The sequence below is a fragment of the Anomaloglossus baeobatrachus genome, chromosome 10, assembly GCF_048569485.1.
Source record: "Anomaloglossus baeobatrachus isolate aAnoBae1 chromosome 10, aAnoBae1.hap1, whole genome shotgun sequence".
Classification (NCBI taxonomy): Eukaryota; Metazoa; Chordata; class Amphibia; order Anura; family Aromobatidae; genus Anomaloglossus; species Anomaloglossus baeobatrachus.
The window spans coordinates 128,089,143-128,103,401 of record NC_134362.1 but is presented as its reverse complement, the minus strand read 5'-3'; positions in this window follow the sequence as shown (position 1 = coordinate 128,103,401).

Here is a 14,259-nt window from a genome sequence, read left to right as displayed (position 1 = left end):
AGCAGTGCCTAGACTGTTGCTCTGCAGACAGAGCCGTGCCCGGTAATATTCTACTTACTGGACTGGTAGATGTGTACCCTGGCTAAAATAAAGAATAATTCATAATTTGTGTATATGCCCCCAATAACTTGTATGTCCCCCACTGGCCCCTAGTAACTTGTATATTCCCCCAAGTAACTTGTGTATTCCCCCCCCAGCAACGTATATTATGTTAATATTTTATTGTATTTTTTAATGGGGGAGCCCCATTCAGACTTTTGCTATGGGGCCCCATGATTTCTATGTACGCCACTGACTGGAAGTGTCTTTTTTTTAAGAATTTACTAAATAAAATATTGTTTTAGAGGTAGTTTTTGGTGGTGTAGAAGTGTTATACCTCAGTTATAATATTTTGTGTGGTCCTTGAAACAAGTAAATTTCACACAGTTCGTAATGGCACACAGTAACCGTTTGTCGCGGGCACGAATATCTTGTTCGTAACGCCAAATGTAGCGCCCCACGGGGAATGTGTTTTAACTTACTCGTTGCCAAGCCGGGGTGCAGATCCTCTGCGTTGTCACGGGGTGGCCTTGCCCGGTTCCGTTGCCCCAAGGCATACAGGAAGGAGGATTGGAGGGTGGTAGGGAGAATGGAGGTGGTAGTTGGAGGTAAGCAAAGTCTATTAGGATCGTGACGCTGTTGCTGTCCACTGGGGCAGATGTCCCTGCAGCTAGGATGGTTGTGCTTTCCGCAGGTGAAGCTAGGCCCCAGGGATATGCTGATGGTTGTGTGATGCCCTGGCAAAACCAGGCAGTCACAGATAGGCCCCCTCATAAGATCTTCCCTCACCTAGGTAACACACAGCCGACCTGAAACCCTAGTCACTCCCCCTTAGGGAAAGATAGGCACACCAGTGGGCGGGACCAGGCGGTTGGGAATGCCTACCTAGGGGTCTAACAATCAAAATGACTGCTGGAACACCATTGTAAATGTAAACAGGGTGCTAGCCAAAAAATACACAATCTATATGAAGTGAAAGCTGCACACCAAATTCAGAGAAATATGAACAAGCATAACTGCTTTATGATACATAAGGAATGAAAAATACAACTAGTCATATGAAAAATGGAAAAAAAAAATTTTTGGGATATTGCATAACTGCTGAGGATTATTTGAAAAAAAGAGATATTTAGCTAATGTATTGATCAATTCATTACTGCCCCATAACCAACTTCACGGTAATCTCTTATTTTTAAGGTCCCTAACCAAATGTTACCTCTATGTGCAGTTAAAACCTGCTTGTGTGCATGGGTACCTAACCAAATGTTATCTCTATGTGTGACTGAAACCTGCTGTGTATGGGAAGCGAGGGACTGGCTATATAGGAAGTTGAATAATTATGGCTAAAGGGCGGGACTGGGTTTTCAGAATTTGGTGTGCAGCTTTCACTTCATATACACCTAGGGGTCTAGACAGCCCGGGGCGGGCAAAACAAGGATTAAGCAAACAGTCTAATCTAAAGTTCAAGTGGAGAGGAGTGGAGCTGGGGCTAGGTGTAGTCCCAGCAGGAGGAGAAGCTCAAGTTGAACGGTGCCAGGGTTGGAGCCCTGGTGTCTTTGGCTAGGTGGAAGCAGAAAACGGGAAGACGGCTCAGCAGATCTGAGGTAGACCGTGACAGGGTTGTAGCCCGCCGGTACCAACACGGACAACTGACCCGGAAACCGTAGCACAGAGGGGGTACTCGGACCCTGAAGCCAGGAACAAAACCAGTAGCCTAGCTAATTAACCGATTGAGGACAGGATTATAGGTCCTGTCCCACCTAAGACCCTAAAGAAGACAACAGCCCACCGATAGGGATAAGGCCACCACCAGGGCCCATAGATCCCACTGGCCAGCGTCTGGGGGCACGGCTACTTAGGCCACAGCCAGCCGGGAGCGGACTCCTGAGTTCCAGACCAGGCAGTCCACGATACACAAAACAAGTGCAAAGGAAAAAGGACAGCAACCACCAGCCCGAGTGGGGGGACCTGAATGCAACCAGACACAGCGGCCGGACAACAGCACCTTGGTTTACCAAAAGACTTGTGTGATTCATTTGCTGTGAGTAACCAAACATGCCCTTGCACGTCCGGGCGCACTGGCCCTTGCCATCGCTTTTCCTTCACAAAGACACTGGGTCCCGGGGCAACCATCCCTACCCATGGAGGGGTTAACATGCAGCTGCCACTGCATCTCCCCCGGGTGCCCCACAACAGCAGCAGTGGTGTCCCACTTCACCACACACTGTGGGTGGCGTCACAAACTTAATACGGCCTAGCCCGTACATCTACATCCCCCCCTTTTATTCGGTGTGTCCACGTGACCTCCTGGTTTTCTCTGCCAGGTACTTGTAAGCCTTCTTTTGTGCGCAGGTGTAGGTCGCTGTGGCCTTCTATGTGTATTTATGTCCTCCGTCTGACGTGTGGTGTGACCCAGTGCTGGAGCCCACTCTGTAGCAGTGACTCCTAGCTCTTTCTTGCCACTTCGCCTTCAGATTTTGGGTGGGCCAGAGGAGGGGAACTCTTCTACCCTCCGGCGTTACTACTGGACTATTAGCACCCAGTAGCCTGGAACGCCGGTGTCCCGCTCTATGCGCTCGGTCCTGGAGAACTGGGTAGCAGCTCTCAGACAGCGACCGTTCTCTTTGCTGTGTACTACTGTTCTGAGGTCTCACTTCCTCTTCTAGGTCAGTATGTCCAGAGAGGCTCCCTTCAACACAGGTTATGAGCTCCCACTACTGGTCTGGAGGAGGAAATGGTGTTGCATATTAATGCACCTGGTAGAGATTTCCCCACTGCTTTCAAGCATGGCATTGCCCTCAGTGATGAGAACAACGCCACTGTGGCTCCCAGAACCACTGGGGCGGCACGGTGGCTCAGTGGTTAGCATTGCAGTCTTGCAGCGCTGGGGTCCTGGGTTCAAATCCCACCAAGGACAACATCTGCAAGGAGTTTGTATGTTCTCCCCGTGTTTGCGTGGGTTTCCTCCGTGTGGACCTTAGATTGTGAGCCCCAATGGGGACAGTATTGCCAATGTATGTAAAGCGCCGTGGAATCAATAGCGCTATATAAATGAATAAATTATTATTTATGTATGCAGTTGGTTTGGAACAAATCCAGATGTTCATTAGGATGCCACACCGCCTCTTTTACGCAGTGAATCCAGAGGGATTTTCAAATTAGATAGCGTATATCCCAGGGGCATTAACGATGATACTCTCTTTACAGGGTTCTACAAGCGGTAACAATTGATTATTATCAGCGCTGATATACAATGCTGGAGTAGTCACAAAAGCATTGTATTAGTATAAGCGTCTTGATAGTAGGTGGTGCCTAGCCTCTTTTGTTTGATATTTGGCTCTAGCCAGGTTTTGACTTGTGTATGGCTTAGGGCACACCTTCTATTTAAATTAATTATTATATATGAGTACTTATATATATATGGACTATTTGTTTATTGATACAATGACGTTGGACCTTGAAGCCATAGGGGCATGTTGGAAGGACAAATTCTCATCCATATTTTAGGTTGCTTGAGACTGAAGGTGTTAGTACACAGAACAGAGACTTCCAAACTATCGCCACCAGATTGACTAATTTACATAAAAAAATACACTAGGGTGGTGAAATGTTAAAGGGGTGGTTCACCCATATTTTTTATTGTCTAGATCGATATTTTATTGAGAAACAATGTTTCTCTCAAATATCTTGTGTTGTCAATAGTGCCTGTGAGAGGCGCTATTGCAGACCGCTGCTCCCCGTCCAGTGACGTACCCGTCAAGTGCCGCACACGTCACATCCATGCAGCCGGCTACAGTCTTCCAGACTCTGAGCTGTGATCGGTGTTTCACTGCTGTCACAGCCCATCTGCTCCCCGCTCCTCCTCCCTCCTCCCTCCTAGCACAGCACGGTGCGTCTCCTGCTCCCCCTCCCTCCTCCCTCCTCGCAGAACGTTGCAAGCAAGAGACGTGCTGTGAGGGAGGAAGGAGGAGGAGCAGGGAGCAGATGGGCTCAGAATGTAGCCGGCTGCACGGATGTGACGAGGCAGCATTGGACGGGTACGTCACTGGACGGGGAGCAGCGGTCTGCAATAGCGCCTCTCACAGGCACTATTGACAACACAAGGTATTTGAGAGAAACATTGTTTCTCAATATAATATCGATCTAGACAATAAAAAATATGGGTGAACCACCCCTTTAATAGTCTGGAGGAAAACTCACGTATATCTATTATCCCTCGTGGATTGAGAATACAGATTTTTCCAGCATGGAAAGCAGATGAGAAATTTAAGGACACATGGGAAACAGGGCTTATACAATGCTCTCAAATAATGATGAAAATGTTAATAGAACATGACACAGTTATTTTGAAACAAACTAAAGAAGATTTTCAGGCGTGTACCAACGAGGTCAATACCTTCAATGAAGATAGTCTGGTGAAACCCTTTTTAACTAAACTCAAAACTACAATAAGACTTATGAAAAAAACATCATTGCTGGAAAAAAAAAAAAATCACAGGGAGAAGCAAGATTTCGAGACCCGTGGTGCATTTAAATGGTCCCACTCTGGAAATAAGAGGAACAAATCTAGCCATCCATAAAAAAGTGATAATAAAGAGAAAAATATATCTATGTGTAGTGATTTTTTATCTACAGATGCCAGCGACCAAGACAGCGGTCAAGACGTAGTAGGCACCAGTGGAGGAAATGTCAGAGCCCTCAGAAACTGAACTTTCTCCACAACACCATTGCAATTTCGGGGCAGGGCCAGACACAATCGAGTTTGATAGATCAGACTACTACATCTGCTGATGACCTCCAAATTATTAACCTCACAACTATGTATTGTCACCAATAGAAAGGTCAGTACTTGAGAAAGGTTTAACCATTTCTCCAACACAGAAACTTGATAAATTTGTTTTTATCAAGGATGTGTATCTTTTCCACAGAAATCTAATATTCAAAATCCTGTATCATCAACCTGATCTAGCGGACCAGCTACCTGAGAATGACCAACAAATCTTTAGAGATCTTTTGGATCTGCTAAGAGAAAACGAAAATCCTACAGGTAGGAGACAGTTCCAATTACGTCTTCCATCCCAAGCTACACCTTCTGTAAGCTTATCCCCTGCTGTTCAGACCTTTTCAGAGTGATTTTACATGATATTCATAATCAAACCCTCAAGAGACTTCAGATGGAAAATATCTCTATTGAACAGAAGAAGGCCTTACAACAGCTGAGTGATAATAAGGATTTCATCATAAGAGAAGCAGACAAAGGAGATAACATTGTTCTTTGGCCCGTTCAGTTCTATCACACAGAGGCCAAAAGATAGTTAAATAATTCTTCTATCTATGATGCCCTCCCATCAGACCCTACATGTACCTTCAAGAAGAAACATGATCGCATCATTGCGACTTCATCCGTGGTATCATTAATAAAGGTGAGCGCAACTTTTTGACTACCTTTAAACCAATCACCCCTACTTTCTATTTGGTACACAAGTCACTATCTGTGCCTCCAGGAAGACCGATAGTGGCGGGAATTGGTAGCCTGAACGAAAGAGTTTGCGAATACATCGATTACTTTTTGCAACCACAGGTACACAAACTCAAGTCATATGTACGTGATGATACGATGCACCTTTTACAAAGCCTTGAAGATCTGACTATTCCATCCAATACCATTCTGATCCCTCTAGATGTGGAAGCATTATACACCAGCATTCCACACATTTAGGATGTAATGCAGTCAAATTATTCTTGGAAGATTCCACGGAATCGACACCGTTACATAATCTTTTTCTTCTTGACTTGTTCTCTTTTATACTGTACCATCTTTTTTTTGTTTTTTATCGGGTACACTACAAACGAGTGTCAGGTACAGCGATAGGGGCCCGTTGTGCCCCGTCTTATGTCAACCTATTTTTCGGGTGGTGGGAGGAACTTAATGTGTATCCCCAGAAGAAGTTTCAACAATATGTTGTGCATTGGTTTAGATACATCGACGATGTCCTTTTGATATGGCCAGGACCGGCACAGACTTGCCTGGAATTCATTGAGGAACTCAATGCCAATATGTTTAATATAGTCCTGACCTCTTTCATGGGTACCACATTTGAATATCTTGACGTACAACTGTCAATTGAGGATAATAAGATCAAATCAACATTATTTCGTAAGCCAACTTCCACCAACAGTCTTTTGCACTTTTTAAGTTTTCATCCGCAGCATCTCAAAAGAGGCATCCCATATGGCCAATTTATTTGAGTCAAAACAAAACTGTAGTTATGATTCTGATTTTCATTTACAGGCGGAAATGTAGACAAGCATATTCAGCAAAAAAGGCTACCCTAAACGGATCATTGGACGGGCGCTCAAACGGACTGCTGCAGTAGAAACAGTGAACCTGCTGTGTCCTAAGACGAGAAGAACAGACAATGCAATCCGCATGGTGATGACTTATAATAATCAATGGCAAGATCTTCATGAAATCTTGAGCAAAAACTGGAATATTCTTCTGACAGAGGCCAAATTGAAGGACATTGTCCCGCCTACTCCAAGGCTCACAGCCAAGAGAGCCCGTAATTTTAAAAACTGTCTAAGCCGTAGTCATTTCACATGTCCAACAGTTCATTTACAAGGAGGTAGTCCCTTTAAGGGAAGGTGTTGTCCAATAAAAACATTTCAAAAACTGAAAAAATGTAAAGTATTAATGTTTTAATGTTTTGTTTAAATATTATTATTTGTTTTTAATTGAGCAAAATATAAAAAAAAAAAGAAAAAGTTTGATATTTTACACTCTTAAACACTAGGGGGAGCAGCTGCTGAAATCCTACAGAAATCCTACTGTAGAACTAAATCACATTACAGCTGCAGTAAGAGTGGGCAGAATCTGCTTTCCTGTGTGTGATGTCACAGCTCCCCCTCCCAATCTGGGTGTTTCCAAAAGGATAAGGGAAGATGACGTTTAGGGACACAGTACGGAGCCATTTTGTTGTTGACCACAAATGTCTAAAAGCAGAGGTCTCAAACACGCGGCCCGTGCAGCCCGCAGCCCCGTGCCACTGTTCACTATTGCGGCCGGTGCAGGGGCCGCAGCCAGTGTATGCGCTTTGTCAGATGAATGTTTTGCTGGTGCTGCGCTCAAAGTCCATAACATAAATCGCTGACAGGGGCTGCGGCCCCTGCACCGGCCGCGATAGTCACCGGGGCATGGGCCTGCAGACAGCAAGAAGCAGAGATGAGGCAGCCAAGGGAATTTGGGACAGGTGAGAAGAATGGTGTGTTTTGGTTTTTTTGTGTATGTGAAGGACAACACATTAATCCCTTAGCGATTTATGATGCACTGGGTACGTCATGGCTCCCTGATACTTAAGGATCCATGACGTACCCAGTACGTCATGGCGAAATCGCCCCGGTGGCTGCGATCGCTGCAAATACCTTACATTCGGGGAGGAGGGGACCTCTGCCTAACCTCAGGAGGGGTGGTGTCTCCTCCTCAGACCTATGGAGGCTGTGATTGGCTGACGAACGCCGCTCAGCCAATCACAGCCACTATAATGTTTCAGCAATTGAAAATGGCTAAAAACATTGAAATCCAGCCATGATCAGTGCAGCTGTAGCACTAATCATTGGCTGGAGCTGGGTGACCTCTGTTTCACCTGCCCCCAGCTCTGATTGGAGAGACCGGCCTTGTGACCGATTTCTCCAATCACTGTGGATCTGGGGCCGGAGACCGCTCCCCCCAGCTTCACTCCGGCGTCTGTGGAAGCCGAGGAGAGCGATCGGTAAGTTATAGCCACTGTTCTCTTTCCGCCGCCGCCGTCATGCATCCGATCCGCCGCCGCCGTCATTGCCCCCTTTCAGCCGCCGTCACTGCATCCGATCCACTGCCGTCACTGCCCCCTTTAAGCCGCCGCCGTCACTGCATCCGATCCGCCGCCGTCACTGCATCCGATCCACCATCACTGCTCCCTTTCAGCCACCGACGTTACTGCATCCGATCCACCGCCGCCACTGCCACTGCCCCCCCACACCCATTACTACAGGATGGGCACATTACTGTAGAATAGGGACAAGGCTGGGGACATTACTAAAGGATGGGGACATTACAAGGATGGGCACAATACTATTGGAATGGCACATTACTATAGAATGGGGACAAGCCTGGGGACATTACTATAGCATGGGCACTAGGATGGGGACAGTACTACAGGATAGGGACATTGCTACAAGGGGACAAGGATGGGGCACATTGCTATAAGATGGGGACAAGGATGAGACACATCACAACAAGATGGGGGCAAGGATGGGGAACATTACTAGAGTATGGGGACAAGGATCAGTACATTACTGTAGGATGGGGACTAGGATGGGGCACAATACTACAAGGGGATAAGGACAACAATTACACATTACAAATGTAACACATTACAACAACATGAGGAACATTACTAAAAAATGTTGGCCAAAACTTCTATATAGTGCTAATTGTAACACTATTAGTTACAAGAAAGGGATAAAATGTAAAAAAAAAAAAAAAAAACCTCAAATAAGGCATCATTTTTTTTTTTACCATCAAATAACTTTTTTTTATGTATTTAAACAAAGAATGAGCACATTTGTGTTATAATAAGTGAAAAATGTTCAAAATCCAAAGGTGTGTAAAAAATAAAATTACATATATATATATATATATATATATATATATATATATATATATATACACAGTATATATATAATATATATATATATATACTCATAGCTCAGTGTATGTGTGTATGTGTGTATGTCCGCTAAAGGAATCCGCACCGTCGCATGTACAATCACGAAATTTTGCACAGACACTCCATGTGACTCAGGGAACATCATAGACTATGTTTGGGCGGGAAAATTTAACCCCGTGCTTTCCAGTTACTCTACCAAAATCCTGCAGCTATTAAACTGAATGTAGCTGGGAGCTGCAGGATATAAATAGCAACTGTCATTGGTTGCTATAGGAACAAAATAAACTCTTAGTATAACAAGCTGTGTGAGGTAAAAAGATGTCGGTGGTGAGACAGATAAAGAGAGACAGACAGAGACACAGAGAGACAGACGGGGAAAGAGACAGCCGGGCAAAGAGATAGCCGGGCAAAGAGACAGCCGGGCAAAGAGACAGCCGGGCAAAGAGACAGAGCAGGAAAGACAGAACGGTTAAGAGACAGAGCAAGAAAAAGATAGAGCGGGAAAGAGACAGCCGGGCAAAGAGAGAGCCGGGAAAAGAGAGAGCCGGGCAAAGAGACAGACGGGCAAAGAGACAGACGGGCAAGGAGACAGATCGCGAAAGAGACAGACGGGCAAAGACACAGAGCTGGAAAGAGACAGAGTGGGAAAGAGACAGACGGGCAAAGAGACAGATGGGCAAAGAGACAGAGCGGGAAAGAGACAGCCCTGGAAAGAGACAGTCCTAGAAAGAGTCAGACCTAGAAAGAGACAGCCCTGGAAAGAGACAGACGGGCAAAGAGACAGTCCGGGAAAGAGACAGTCTGGGAAAGAGACAGTCTGGGAAAGAGACAGTCCGGGAAAGAGACAGTCCGGGAAAGAGACAGTCCGGGAAAGAGACAGACGGTCAAAGAGACAAATGACCAAAGAGACAGACGGTCAAATAAACAAATGACCAAAGAGACAGACGGGCAAAGAGACAGACCTGGAAAAAGACAGACCTGGAAAGAGACAGACCTGGAAAGAGACAGACCTGGAAAGAGACAGAGCGGGAGAGAGACAGAGCGGGAAAGAGACAGAGCGGGAAAGAGACAGACGGGGAAAGAGACAGCCCTAGAAAGAGACAGCCCTGGAAAGAGACAGCCCTGGAAAGAGACAGATGGGCAAAGAGACAGACCTAGAAAAAGACAAACCTAGAAAGAGACAGACCTGGAAAGTGACAGACCTGGAAAGAGACAGACCTGGAAAGAGACAGACCGGGAAAGAGACAGACCGGGAAAGAGACAGACCGGGAAAGAGACAGACCGGGAAAGAGACAGACGGGCAAAGAGACAGACCTAGAAAAAGACAAACCTAGAAAGAGACAGACCTGGAAAGAGACAGACCTGGAAAGAGACAGACCTGGAAAGAGACAGACCGGGAAAGAGACAGACCAGGAAAGAGACAGACCGGGAAAGAGACAGACCTAGAAACAGACAGCCGGGCAAAAAGACAGACGGGCAAAGAGATAGAGAGAGAGATAGACAGATTCAGAGATTGAGACAGATAGACTGATGCAAATACAGACAGAGAGATAGAAACAGACAGACAAGGAAAGAGACAGACAGCGACACACAGACAGAGACTGAGAGAGAGACAGAGAGACAGTTACTATACTATCTATATATATGGTACAAAAAAAAATGTCACTTAGTCCTGCAAAGAATGTGCCCCCCCCAAATTATTTTTTTTCCTCTGTGCGGCCCATACACCCAGCCGAGTTTGAGACCCCTGGAATAAAGTGTCACCAAGGACAGCTCCCCACATAGCGCTCTGCACGCCCTGATCCAGCAATGCTCTGCCGCATGCACGCCTACCCGCAATGCTCTGCCACACGCACGCACACCTAATGCTCTGCCACACGCACGCCTGCAATGCTTTTCCACATGCACATACGCCCAGAATGCTTTGCCACACGCACGGACACACACAATGCTCTACCACACGGACGCACATACACAATGGTCTGCCAAACACACGCCCGCAATGCTCTGCATGCCCGCACGCAATGCTCTGCACACCCACACGCAATTGTCTGCCACGCACGCCCGCAATGCTCTGCCACACGCATGCAAGCACACAATGCTTTGCCACGCACACGCCTGCAATGCTATGCCACACACACGCACACAATGCTCTGCCACACGCCTGCATGCAATTTTCTGCATGCCCGCACACAATGCTCTGCCACACGCACGCACGCAATGCTCTGCCACACGCCCACATGCAATGCTCTAACACATGCCTGCAAGCTATGCTCTGCACACCCACACGCAATGCTGTGTACACCCGCATGCAATTGTCTGCCACACGCACACCCACAATGCTCTGCCACACGCCTGCTCGCAATGCTCTGCCACAAGCCCGCACGCCATGCTCTGCACGCCCGCATGCAATGCTCTGCATGCACTCCCGCAATGCTCTGCCGAACGCACGCATGGAATTCTTTGCCACACGCCCGCGCACAATGCTTGGCACGCCCGCACACAAGCACACCCGCATGCAATACTCTGCATGCATGCATGACTGCACGCCCGCATGCAATGCTCTGCACACCTGCACGCAATACTCTGCATGTACGAATGCCTGCATGCAATGCTCTGCATGCACGCAACCAGGCTCACATGTAATGCTCTGCATGCACGCACGCAATGCTGTGCATGCACGCATGCATGGAATGCTATGCATGCGTGCAATACTATGCATGCATGCACTCCTGCACGCAATGTTCTGCATGCATGAATGCCCGCATGTAATGCTCTGCATGCATGCACACAATGCTCTGCATGCATGCACGTCAGCATGCAATGCTCTGCATGCATGCACACATGCATGGAATGCCCTGCATGCATGCACGCCCACACGCAATGCTCTGTATGCACGCCCGTAGCGGCTGCAGCAAGGAGAGTGGGGGAGGGTAGCTGCGGCATGGGGGAGAGGGTAGCGGCGGAGGCACGGGGTGAGAGCAGGGGGTGTCATTGGAGACGATAGCAGCGGCGGCGGGTGGAGGGGCACCGGTACTCACACAGGCCGAGCAGGTGACAGGGGGAAAGTGCAGCACACAGCTTATGCTGTGAGCTGCACAAAGATGGCGCAGATATCCTCTCTCTGCTGTGACCTGGACAGCCCAGGGGGCGAGTCGAGGTCACATCAGGGAGTTGACCTGTATTAAGTCTAGAGTCGGAGTCCAACTATCAGAGTGAATGCACATACAGCTGCCATAAAGGAGGTGAGTAACTGTCATTACTCACAGCAAATCCAAGATGGCAGCCCCCAGTGCTTCAGTAAAATTAGAATTAAATAAAAACTAAACAGTGAATTTATTTTTGTTTAAAAATATTTGATTTCATAATCACTATTATTAATACAAAAATAAAAAAACATGACACCTTCCCTTTAAATGGATCCTTTGCCTGCAGCAATTGTTCAATATGTTCTTTCATGACAGCTACTTATCAGTTTGTACACCCTAATAATCAGCAAATATTCAGGCTGTGTAACTATATCAACTATCTATCCAAAAATGTTGTTTACGCCTTGATCTGTCCCTGCCCACTGATATATCTGGGTCAAACCACACAGGAACTGCGTAAGAGATTTCAACAGCACGTGTCATATATATCTCTGGCTGACAAACATCTAAAGCAGGGCAAGCAAATCTCGACAGTAGCTAGGCACTATCATGAAATTCATAATCGTAAGATTAGAGATACGTATGCAGTTGGTTTGGAACAAATCCAGATGTCCATTAGGTGAGGGGATGCCACACTGGCTCTTTTACTACACAGTAAATCCAGATGGATTTTAAAATTAGATAGCATATATCCCAGGGGCATTAACGAGCATCTTCTATTTGCAGGGTTCTACAAGCGGTAAAAATTGATTATTATCAGAGCTGATATACAATGCTAGAGTGGTCTTTTGAGATACAATAGCATTGTATTAGTATAAGTGTTTCAACATGGTGTCTATGGTGTTAAGGTGGCTTTACACACTGCAACATCGCAAACGGCATCGCTGTAACGTCACCGGTTTTGTGACGTTATAGCGACCTCCCCAGCGACATTGCAGTGTGTGAAACACATCAGCGACCTGGCCCCTGCTGTGAAGTTGCTGATCGCTACAAATCATTCAGGACCATTCTTTGGTCCTTTGTTTCCCGCTGTACAGCAAAGTCTCAGTGTGTAAAGGGGACTTTACAGCGACTTCGTTAGTGACTTCCCTTTCAAAAAGCTGCTTTAGGCCTGCAACACACATCCGTTTAAAACGTGCGTGTTTGGTCCGTTTCCGTACATACCGGAGATACGAGCAAACATGCACATATGTTTTTTTATGTTTAAAGGCACACGTGCGTGTTATTTGATCTTCCGAGAAATGTCCGTGTGTGATGCAAAATGTCGTTACTACATGTCGGAAGACAGAGAAGCGGAATGAGAATGAACTCGGGTGAACTTCACCCGACTTCATTGTCATGCCGCGGCTCTGTTTGTGTGCCGTGTACTGATTAGCGGTCACCTGTGAAGGATTCACCGGTGACCTCTAATCCCCCAAGTGACTGAAGTGTCCCCCCCTCTCTAATACTCTCAGATCCCCGATCACCAGCGCTGCACGGCATTCACACTGCTCCGGCGGCTTTTTCTAATTTGAAAAAGCCGGCCGCTCATTAAACAATCTAGTATTCCCTGCTTTCCCCGCCCACCGGCGCCTATGATTGGTTGCAGTGAGACACGCCCCCACGCTGAATGACAAGTGTCTCACTGCACCCAATCACAGCAGCCGGTGGGCGTGTCACTATGGAGTATAGAAATAAATAAATAAATAATTAAAAAAAACGTCGTGCGGTTCCCTTCATTTTAATACCAGCCAGATAAAGCCATACGGCTGAAGGCTGGTATTCTCAGGATGGGGAGCTCCACGTTATGGGGAGCCCCCCAGCCTAACATTATCAGTCAGCAGCCGCCCAGAATGGCCGCATACATTAGATGCGACTGTTCTGGGACAGTACCCGGCTCTTCCCGATTTGCCCTGGTGTGTTGGCATATTGGGGTAATAAGATTTAATGGCAGCCCATAGCTGCCAATAAAAAGGAGATATCCCCGGCACACTGTTATGTTTCCCAAATGAAGTCCAAGAAAGAGTCTTGATATATATTCCAATTTTTATTTTTCAGAAGAAGGGAATAATAGTACAATTTGCAGAGAGTCCGCCTAAAAACGTTTCGGCCTAACCTCGGCCTTCATCTGGTCGGACAGACTGACTAGAAGGATACATAAACATAAACATAGAAACATAGAAAATACATCAGTGGAGAATAAAAATCGATACCTGCACATATTGTATACAATGACAATTATCGTTTGTAGTAAACGGAAGGGGGAGGGAGGAGAAGCAATAGTAAATTAAATGATCAATGGTGTGAGTCGGTGGGACAAGGGGGAAATACCCGAAGGTAAGTGCATAAGTGCCGAGGTGACATGAGAAAAATGAGGCTCACCT